The sequence below is a fragment of the Rhopalosiphum padi genome, chromosome 1, assembly GCF_020882245.1.
Source record: "Rhopalosiphum padi isolate XX-2018 chromosome 1, ASM2088224v1, whole genome shotgun sequence".
NCBI lineage: Eukaryota > Metazoa > Arthropoda > Insecta > Hemiptera > Aphididae > Rhopalosiphum > Rhopalosiphum padi.
The window spans coordinates 54,679,003-54,691,554 of record NC_083597.1 but is presented as its reverse complement, the minus strand read 5'-3'; positions in this window follow the sequence as shown (position 1 = coordinate 54,691,554).

The window sequence follows — 12,552 nt, the reverse complement described above, 5'->3', positions numbered from 1 at the left end:
GAGTATATAACATATCGTACATATTATATGAATTAATAATTTTGATCAAAAAATTTGATAAAAGGCATTTCAGAATTTTCGGCGAACGGATATATTTTTATACGGATTGTTATTTGGTTCGGTAAATTATATCCGGTGACAATTGATCCGCAATATTTGATCCGGTTCAAAAAGAATCTGTACCAAAATTATCCTGCTAAAAAACGTCCGGTAACAAATAAATATAATATAAATATTTAGAAATTATTAATTTATTTTCATAATTTATAAAAACGTCAAATAAAAAAAATAATAATCAGTTAATATATAAATTAAGAATTATTGTTTAAGCCTTTAAGGCATAATAATATAAAATAATATAGTGGAACTATAAAAGTAATATAGAATAAAAATGTTTAGAAATTAAAATTATGAGCGATACCCTTCAAATATGTATTGATATCTGTAGTTTCATAGTTTTCTACTGTATTTTTAAGACGTTGGTCTATGTTTTTATATTTTCTTTTTTTTTTTAGGGTTATTTTCACCCAGAATAATTTTTTCTAGTTTTGCTTCTTGGAGACTCTGTTCCTGCTTCTATTAATTTGGTATACAGATTTAAGTACATCCCCGTTTCATATATTTCTTTGTTGTATGACATTAACTTTTACATGACAACTTTTTATACTCTGTACAATCCAATATTACTTTTGTTTCGTACCCATCATGAATACTATAAAAAAAAAAAAACCTTTATTTATATGCATATTTATGCCTTTTTGGCTTTTTATGAATATAAGTGGAATTATTTAAATTTAATGTTAACGTAATAGCGTTACTTATACACGTTCGCATACGGTTAGGTGTACAACTGTACTAAAATCGAAAAAACGGATGTTACGCTATCTCCGTCATAATAATTTATATCTGATAAATCGTTGAGAGCTAATTAGATTCGTTTATCCGTGGCTTTTCCGACCGCTTTGTGTATATGTATAAGGTAATCTTTATTTAAGGTGGACTATCTACTAATTACATTCTATAATATTCTACAATATTATAGATTATTTTTCTAAAATTATAATTATAATTTCTATATATTTGTATTTGTATTTTATATTTATTTGTTACCGGACGTTTTTTAGCAAGATATTTTTGGTACAGGTTCTTTTTGAACTGGATTAAATGTTGCGGATCAATTATTGTCACCGGCTATTATATACCGGACCAAATGACGGGTCACCGTATACGAATGAATAAAAATATTAACTACCAACGCGTAAAATCACAGTCACTATATTTACTGTTTAATTTTTTATCCTTACTTTAATAAAAATGTTATTTGTGTATTCAAGAATAACGAAAAATAATACATTTTATTTCAAGTTGTTGAGAATCAAAACGCTATTGTTTTTAAGTTTAATGAAATAGTTTCAAGGGAATTTCAACGTAGTTTGCAGAGATAACAAAAAATATTGACGTTCGATATAATAACAAGAATTAACTGTATTATAATAATAATACATTGTGTGTATAAAATTACTTAGCTTGTCCAGCATATTGTACAGAGTACAGATAATTTGAATAAATGTATACATAAAGCAACACAATAATTATGATATATATATATATATATATATATAATGTCTAATCAAAGTGTTTCAACATGCTATCCGCAGCTGATTTAACGCTAGCTGAATGGATATTTCTAGTCGAAAGTCTTTTGAATAATAATGATTTGTTTGTAAGTTTAAATCGTTTAAAAGTTTTATAAGTATTGAAGAAATAACTATCGTGTCACGTGTAATCCATATTTTAAGAAATTACAACTTAATGCAACTTGCATTATTGCAGACAGCAGCCACTAAAAGGTGGATATAATAATATGGTAAACGGACACTTTGTTTGAGTTGCATACCGCGGTCACTTTGTACGGTTAAAATAAATTGGTAAAAATCGATCGCGGACACTTTGTACAGCATGAATAAACCGGAAGATAAATTTTACAATATGAGATTAAATTAAATTACTCAAAACTTGAGAATCGTGTGAATCGTGATCGCAATCAGTATGAGACATGGGTTTGGACGTTTGGTGACAGTAGAGCAGAACATTTACACTCTCAAATACACTATTATGAACCAAAACTAAACAACTACTAAACATCTATATAAACTAAATTTTAAATTGTTAAATATGGTTATGAATGTTATGAGTTATGACCATTGTAATACAATTTTAAGAATTGTTCGAAAGTAACTTGTGCAGTTAAAGTTACTACAAACCCTTATGGACCGGTGAGTTATAAGTTATAATAAATCATACTATTTTATAATATATAATATTAGAAATTAAAATATTAAATTAATAAATTAATATACATAGGTACTTGTGTAAAATGTAACAGCTATATGTTACAATTGTTGTAATATATAATATAAACTATAAAGTATATTAGTACATGGTATATATTACTATATTAGTATATAAATCAGTTAGTGTTGATTGAGTGATGAGTGCATATTGGTACACTCAAAAGTCAAAACCACGCATCGTTTTGGTGCGTAAAAATCATAGCCGTCCGACGACGCACCATTCGTTTTGGTGTTCGCATTGCTTTTCCATCACCAATATACCGATTGTTTATGCGTCGGCCGAGTTTATTTTATCGGTAACACATCAGTTTCATTGTCAATACGGCCATTGAATTATGCACTTTTTCCGGACGAAGCCTCACGCCTTAATCACGCGTCCTCTGCACAGTGCAAACGCGGACAGGTCACCTTGCATGTAATCGTGCAGTATTAGATATCTACGTCCGTCGTGCATAATATTATTATTAGTATGAATGTGTTTCGTTACAACCGTGACGTAAAATTATATGTATATATAGTATTATTGGTCGATCAGTGGTCGATATATTAATATGTTTGTGACTCGTCTGGGTTACGGTTTTGTATTTAGTGGTTGCGACCCACGGCCTTTAATAATTCGTTTTTATGCTACCGAGCGCGGGCGGATGCGGTCGTTATAAACTGTGGTGTTCACGATGCATGATGAGAGAGATGAGTATGCCGTCTCGTGTCAACAGTAGACTATATAAAATCAGTTACGGAATTAATCCGATATTAGTCCACATTGATACCGCTTGTATGCTGTCGAAACCCATTCGAATAGGCGTGAAAACAGTGTGCCGTTACACGAATATCATCGTATTTGCATAACAGCGTGTTTATAAACGTATGATTATTGATTGTTACGGTCACTCCCATGTAAGCTGCAGTTGTTGATAGGCATTCGATCTCGATAAACATTTCCTTTAGTGGTGTTCTCGCGGGGAATGCGGGTTGACAGGTTCAAATAATAAGTCCCAGTTTGGACTAATTTTTGAATCATAATCTTCCCTATCTACTTAAAAGCCTATACAAGTCTAAGACAGTATGAAAAGTAAAGTTATTATATACTAATAGATATTACCTTATTTATCGAAATTTATCAATTCCTATGTAAAATAATGATTTAAAAATATAAAAATTGGATACAAGTTTTTTTTCAAAAAAGTTGGTTTTAGCGTACTTAGGTGCTTAATATTTGGATTTTCCAGATTTTTTTTGATATAGAATGAAAATCTGGTGGTCCCTTATGCACGCTAAAACGTTTTTAGAGGCATCGGCAGTACGGTTCCGTCTTAAAAATACGTATATTTAGTTTTTTTGGTGAAAAACGTCAAAAACAACCATAGACCGTTGCCAGCCGTAATATAAAATAAAAATCTCGATTACATGGTGTTTTTTTGCGCGAAAACGGTTTCGGCAACCCGTCCTACGATGCGTGTAAAGTATCAGAGTCCAAAAATAAATCCTTCACTTAGTTTTTTTCAAAAAAAGTAATTGTAAACAAACTATGTCTATAATAACCCTTTTTATACAAAACTATAAATGGGCGTAGTCCCTAAAAATATAGGTACGTGTCATGGTAAACAGGAAATTCGCATCTATAAGTATTTCTATTTAGTGTTTACCAACACCAACTATCTAAATGCATAAATTAATATTCAAAATCTATATAATATGATCATTTAATAATATAGTAATTATAGGTAATAAATCTAATAAATACGAAAACACGAAAACAATATTGTAATCAGCTCAAGGTAATAACAACAAGGAAAAAAGTCGGATTACTACACAGGTATCTCGACGTTTTTTCGTGACGGACTTGTCGCGTCATTATATTAGTACAGGTACGCCAGTAATCGGTAATTAGTTAGCATTAGTATGTTTGACGACTGATGTAGGTCCGGCCGACGCTTGAAGTGTAAATGATATGGTATTTTGCGATAACGTAAACGGCGTGGAATTATACAAAGACACAATGTCGCTGTCGACGATACGAACCGACGACGTACGTAAAGTTGTGGTTCTTTGCAGGCGAAGCCGTCGCGTAGGACGACTGCAACGATTATGCAGGATCGGCGGTAAACAGAAGTGGCACTGCGGACAGTTTGACGATAAATCATCAACGCACGTTCTCCGACACCCCGTCGTGTGACGAGTTCACGGGTTATAGACGCTTCAGACGCCCTCTGCATGGCGGCCAGCCGAACGACACCCGCCATCTACAATCAACGCGGCCCGGCGGCGGCGGTGACACGGTGGCCAGCGGTATACCGCGGAGTGGACAACGATGCTGCCGTAACGACACCAATAGTAGTTATGGCAATCGTTACAAATTTACGACTTTACGAGAGGTCGACAATTAATCGTTACGGAACAATGCGATCGACTGCTTGATGGACACGAAACGTCATCAATATTTAACGGTATAGTCATAGAGCAAGACTGCGTGGCACGTAAAAAGGTAACGACAGACGGTGGAGAAGTTGGTGCGCAGCGATGAAACAATCGGCGAAGAAGCCGGACAACAATGATGAAAATATTAAAACCGTACTCGGCGTTTAACACCAAGTACGTCAATATAAAAACGGCCCGGTGTACACGACGTTTATGCGTCGCATCGCGGTCGGAGGCTGACGAACGGCCGAATGCAATCGGGGACGATCCAAATCGCAAAAGGTGTTTGGCGATCGTACAAAAATACGATGTCGGTGTCGGGGAGACGTCTCACCGAGATATTGTAAAAGGAAAAAAAATAAAAATTAATCAAATATCGTGTGATGTGGGATTACGGAAACTCACAACCAATGGTCAGCACCACGTCTTTGAGTGCTGCAGTGACGACGTCTATAGTTGCGGTGGATTACGGTATACCGAACGAAATCCATATAATATATATTGTATATATCGCCTGAATGTGGCTGTGGTGACAATGTGGTTCATAATATCATTATTAAATTCACACGTAGTGTGTATAAATAAACACAATCATACATATTATTTCAAAATAATATGTAGGCACATTTCACCGTAACCCTTGCACTGACTATATACCTATTTAATATATTTAATACTTATTAGTTATTATAGTACTTTAGTAGTTAGTATTATTTTTAGATGCAATTGATAAACTGCTGATGAGATGACATACATTACTTACCTGTGAAATGGTAATGTTGAATAGTGATTGGTGGACGGGTTCTAAGTAAATCGTTGTGGCCTTCCTTAAGATGTTGCTACGATAATAAAAAAGTACCCAATTTGTATGGATAATACCGGTACCCATTAAAGCATTTTTTTTAAATGGATTTATCCATAATATTTATTTGTTTTTACATATCTACCAAAAAATAGACTTTTTATTATTATGATTTGGTCATTTCAAGTATTGTATTTCACTCATAGTATTATAATATGGAGATTAAGTCCAGATAAATACATTAAATAATATGTAATATTTTTCTGTGGTAAGATTTGTATTATGTAAATTAATTAGGCTTCTAGAGTGTAATAGTTATCCAACACTCAACTAATAAAAATCAAAATATAAATTTTATAACTTATAATGTATTTTTGTAAATAATATGCAGGATTAAACAATAGTAATCATGCGAGCTACCACGTGTTTGTTAAATTTTTGCTCAAGATTAAATTAATAATTTAATAATTAATAATAATAATGAAATTAATAATCATCAATATGTTTTAATTTATGGCATTTATTCGAGTACAATTCTACAGGTTTTAAATTTAAATAATTATATTCTTATATTGTTGAAAAAATAGGTACCTACCTAATGAAACTCAATATATGTATTAATATTTAAAATATGTATTGAAATTATACGGATCATGTATTCACTGTTACGTATGAATAAAAAATATTTAGGTAGGCATACATATAAAATTATACCTAGGCCGCAATTATTTACGTATACATAAAATATACCCGTGCCACAATTTACATAAAACATATAAAATAGGACTTTTTTAATTTGCTTAAATATAATATGATGATCAAGAACACTAATGAAAATTATTTATTGAAGATGTTCTTATAGTTGTTATTCCTTAAGTTATATATTTATAAAATAATGCAATCGTAAAAAAAAATATTTACATTTTTTAACAAAATTCATTATATTTTCATATTTACAATTTTAAACGAACAATAATAAAGCTTATATAATTGTTATAAAAATATTTAAAAACATCAATGAAAAATATAGTATAAGAGTAATTAAAAACAATAAGGTAAAGATTTGTATTTACATTTGTAATAATTATAAATTATAGAATATATTATATTGAAACAATTAGATTGATGCAAGGTCATTTTATGAAATTAAAAAAAAAAATAAATAGTTTAATTAACAGTAAATTGTGGTTTAAACTTAATATAAGTATATTTATTGAATTTTTGCTTTCATATTGATCTTGCCAGTTGATATATAAATTTTACATTGAAATTATGTATAATTTAACTATTTAATAGTAATATATATATAAATATATAATATATTATATTGTGTTATAGTCAGGGTTGGGCGTATCATAGTTATATCCACTTATATCTTATATGTAACTCGGTTACTTTTGTAATTTTTAACTAGTTACACATCTTCCTGTAACTTTATATTAAAATTAAAATTAAAGTTACATAATATTGTATATTTTATACAACAAATATATTTAATATTTATCACTGTATGATTATCATATTGTTATAAAAAATTTAAAATTAAAACAACATGTTAAATAATATGTTGCGTGCACTTTTTTCATAAGAAGACTAACTATTAATTTTATGACTGATACATTAGACAATTGACAAATATTTTAAAGAATGTTATACAAATATGTTTTTTTATTGTTATGGGCGCAGCCCATTTCGCCTAAAATGAACCTTTCCCTTTTCGCCCAGATATCTGTTTCGACCAAAGCCATTTTAGTCATTTTCAATTTTATTATTTGTTTTATTAGTTAAGTATTGCGAATATTTAGTAGAAAACTATATTTCTGAGGACAGTGTTTTTAGTCCAACATCATGGGCATGCAATTCGACGAGTATATAGCTCACAACAAATGCGTGTGAATCATTTCACTCGTATTTCAATAAAAACTTTTATTCTAACTCTCCGTCAATCGTAAGTTGGTTAAATATTATACGCAATGGCATCCAGACAGAAGCTTATATCAAAATTAATATCGTTGAAATTCTCAAAAAAACAAAAGATAAAAAAAACGAAGGAAAGACAAGAATATAATGAAAAACATATACTTTTATATAGATCTGGCGAAATTAATAGGTATGAGTTTGTAAAAAGCATGTGTAGAAATTTAAAAAATAATAATTTTTGTAAATATATTATATGATGACTTTTTAGTGAATTTTAATAAAAAATAATTAGTGTAAATTGTATCTCGCTTTATACTGGTATTGTAAAATGTCTCAAACAAAAATTATAGGGGGAAAAGTTATCTAATTGTTATATATTTTTTTTTAAACACAATTAAGATTTTTTTCGATTTATGAATTTTAAATTTTACCATATACAATTATGAGTATTTATGAATAATAAGAATGCATTCATTTCCACACCACCAATGAGGTAGAAGCATGGCGCGTTTTTTTTTTCATGGTTTCCCCAGTAGGCCTAATCCATGTATAGTTGATAACTTTTTCGCATAGTTAGTCATCAATTCGTCAGAACAGAGTTGTGGTGGGCCACATAATACTGCGTACGGGCGCAGAACGCCATCTGGTTATTTGCCTTAACTAGCTTGGGTAGTAACGACTTTGGATCTCTGGACCACTGGAACTTCCAGACTGGAAGACATCAACCATATATACTATCCACGAACACCAGACCTATTTCCTGGCGTACGCCAACCGGTCAAATCTTTTTGTGCGCCCCACCAAATTGGTGACCTCGACGCGATCCGTCGTTGCCCGTACCCACGCCCTTTGATCCTAGCACTTCGAGTGGCACAAGCTTGTCACACCACTTGGGCCAATGCGCGGTATTAACGCAGTTTTCCTTGCTTTTAGGTAATCTCTCCTCAACTCATATCTTTCTGATTATTGATTAAATCCAATGTATTTTTGACCAAATATTTTCTCCTTCTTTCAATTATTCTTTTTTTTATTTATTTATTTGTGTTTCCATTTCTTCTAGTGTCGGTTCCGAACATTCAGTGTTATTCTTGTTGTGATTAAAGGTAAACATCTGTTTTTGCTCATTTCAGTTTAGTAGATCATCGAAATATCCTTTCCATCTCTCTAAGAATGATAAAGATAGCGGGATCCGAATGAAACATGACAGAAGGGACAAAACATTTACCAAGCTATACGATATGTGATGAAGAAATTATAAAACAAAAGTTAGCGAGACAAACTTTTTTGAACAAGCACGTCTGACTAGACGTTTAAAGCTGGTACTTGCTCTAAAATAAATCAATGAAAAAATCTTATTATTCTTCTTCTTCAGTAAGTCACGCGGGGTAATTTTTTACCTCACTAATTTTAATCGATGTTTTAATATTATTTAGGTTGGTATAAGAGTGTTGAGATTTTATCTAGCTTCTATTTATATGTCATTATTAGATTAGATTAAGTTTGTTCAATGTTTTATCTGTCAGTACGTTCAATACCAGCGTTAGAAATGTAAGTGTACGAGTTTGGCAAATTTTTACCCTGCGCGACGAAATACGTATTTTTTTCCCCGTACTTTTATATTATACTTGGAAATGGATGAATTAGAACGTCGACGAATTGAAGCGTTCATTGACGATTTCGATGATAATGACGATATTTGAGGAGAAAACTCAAGTGACGAAGAAGAGGATAATGTTGACATTTTACAAAAAGATCATAACACGGATACTGAACAATCCGATATTTCTGATGAAGAAAACTTAGAACAGACAGAATATAATTTTGTAGATAATGCGATTCCAAATGATGATAATTACCATGAATCAGATGATGAGTTACCACTTAGCATGAGAATATTGCCACACTACGTCGGGAAAGACGGAACTAGGTGGAATAAACGTGCCCCAAACTAGAGAGTTCGCACGTCTAAAAAAAATTATTTTACCGAAAAATCGGGTGTTTCATCAATTATTAGAAACAAAAAAAATGTTCTTGAATGTTGGCAAGTGTTTTTTACCAAGCCCATGTTGGATACAATAGTAAATTGCACTAATATAGGTATATATATCAAAGGCACGTGCAAGTTATAGTCGCAAACGTGATGCATCGGATACCAACTACAAAGAAATAAAAGCATTGATTGGAATTTTATACATGACGGGTGAGTACCATTTTGGCCATATAATATATTATTATTAGATTTATTTTTATCAACTATTTTTCCCAACTAATCGTTGCGGCAATCGCATAGTAGTGTACCGATATGTGAAAGATAAAAATAATAATTTATATTTTCAATAATCTTACGATTCGTCGTTGTATAATACATACCATTCGAAAAAAAAATGAGATATAAATAATATGTAATACTGAAATATAAAAATATACATAAAAATTACTATATTATTCTATAGTTATCTTATTTTACTTTTTTTTTTTTTGGTAGGGGCTATGAAATGTTCTCATAGAAGTTCGGAAGATTTGTGGCAAAGTGATTGCACGGAAGCAAAACAATTAGTCCCCGGCGTAAAAGTAAAAAGTAAAATTCAAAATTTAATTAAAATTTATGTAAATCTCGAAAGCCTATACAAATAATTTAAAAGATCGTCATTTGAAAAGTTATTATCAAAACTATTGCAAATAGAAATAATGTTTTTTTCTTTGTCGCTTACAGGTTTCGACGATATTATTTATTATTATGTTCATTTTTATTTATTTTTTAAACAAATAACTATTACCTATTATATTTTAAAAGTATTATATTATTGAAAAAATATCTTTAATAACGTTTATTGATTGGTAAAAAAATACTTTGTATTTACCATTTTACTTTTACGCCGGGGACTGATTGTCCGGGGACTAAATGTCCGCATACCATCAGGTGGATGGCACGCGAAATCGGCTTGGTGCAATATGGCGACGGTCACGTCACACGATATCCGTTGTCACGCACGACAAACAAAAAAGAAGCGAATTGCGGCGTCCGAAAAAAAGGCAGTTTGCTGTTGATGGCGATAGCGTCACACGTCGTGGGGCATAGGGCACGGGCTGCTTTTGTCAGGTGTGCTCGTAATCAGAGATAAAGTTGATCCGGGCTGAACATGTGATAAAACACAAAATTAAAATATTATACAAAACTCGCCTTTGTGTCAATAAAGAACATAAAGCTGTGTGATCCACGAACGAACAGGCGAAGAACGTGTGAGACAGAAAAAACGAGTTGTTCAGCCAATGGGGGGGGGGGGAAAGACAACGAATGAGCCTACGTGCAAAAAAGCGCGATAGCATAACGGCTGACTTCGAACCGCAGTAGGGCCAATTAAAATTTATGGGACTTGTTCCAACAAACTTGCATAGAAGATATGAATAAGTAAGACAGTTAGAAAATTTTGAAAAAAGAAAAAAGACAATAAAATAAATAAACCATGATTAGCGGATAAGAATCGAAAGACAGGCATATAGAAAAACGTTTACAAAATTAAAGATTTGACGAGAATGAGTTGAAAGAACAAAATTCATCAATTTTCAATTTAAATTATTAAACCATACTCTACTAAATCTACTCGTATTGGACTTGAAGTTATGGTTGATAGAATTATTATCATTAAATTTGGATCATTGGCTTAGACATCTAAATAATCTAGATATAGGATTAAGTTTGGATTTATGTTTGACATCGGAACTATTGATGGTATTTTCATTTAAATGTTCTATACTGGAGAAATCCTGATCCAAAATGGGTATATCCATTGGCATTTCGTCTAAAAAATTTACAATTTCATTTGTGTGATTAAAAAGTAGAAATATATGAAACCCTTTTATAAAAAATACTCGTTTTAAATAATAATTACTCGTTTCAGATATTAAGGTTGTTAAGCTGTTGCTCGAAATATTATCATTAAATTTTGGTCCTCGCCTAAAACATTTAAATAATTTTGTTAGAAGTTTTGGTTTGAATTTTGGTTTGACATTGGTGCTCTTAATATTTTCATTGCAATATTTCATGATGAGACTAGAATAGTCAGAATGATGCAAGTAAGGTTTATTCGTTGGCATTTCGTCTATATAATTAAAAAACATTTTTATTTTATATTCTATTAGTATGAATATGTGCAACTATTTGTAGGATGTGATTACGAAATAAAAATGAATGACAATTTGAAAAAAAAAAATAATAGTTAAAATCAATAATTACTCGTATCAGCCTTTAAGTTTCCATTGATCAAAGTATAGTCATTCTGCTTCGATCGTCGCCTAAAATTTTTCAATAATCTTCTTAGAAGTTTTGGTTTGCATGTTGGTTTGACATCTATATAGTTGATGTTATCGTTAAAATTTCCTATAATGGAAACATCTTGATTCGTTGCAATTTCGTCTATATCATTTGAAATGTTTTCATTGTATTTCTTATAGTATGAATATGTTAAACTATTTGATATTTTCCACAGAAAAATAATAAATATTCACTTGTACCGGGATAATAGTTATCCTTGTTCAATTGGGTTTCATTCAAATCCAAACCTTGTTGGAGATATATGAACTCCCCTTCAGAGGGATTCATATTGAATGTTGTTCGGGAATCTTGTATGTCGATACTAATATCATTACAATGTTCAATGTTTAAAACCTCCGGATCATTCGTTTGCATTTCGTCTATAATATTTACAATATTTTTTATTAGATATCATTTTAGTAAGAATGTGTTAAACTATTTGATGTTTTCCACAAGGTATAATAAATATTCACTTGTACCGGGATAATAGTTATCCTTGTTCAATTGGGTTTCATTCAAATCCAAACCTTGTTGGAGATATATGAACTCCCCTTCAAAGGGATTCATATTGAATGTTGTTCGGGAATCTTGTATGTCGATACTAATATCATTACAATGTTCAATGTTTAAAACCTCCAGATCATTCGTTTGCATTTCGTCTATAATATTTACAATATTTTTTATTAAATATCCTTTTAGTAAGAATGTGTTAAACTATTTGATGTTTTCAACAAGGTATAATAGAT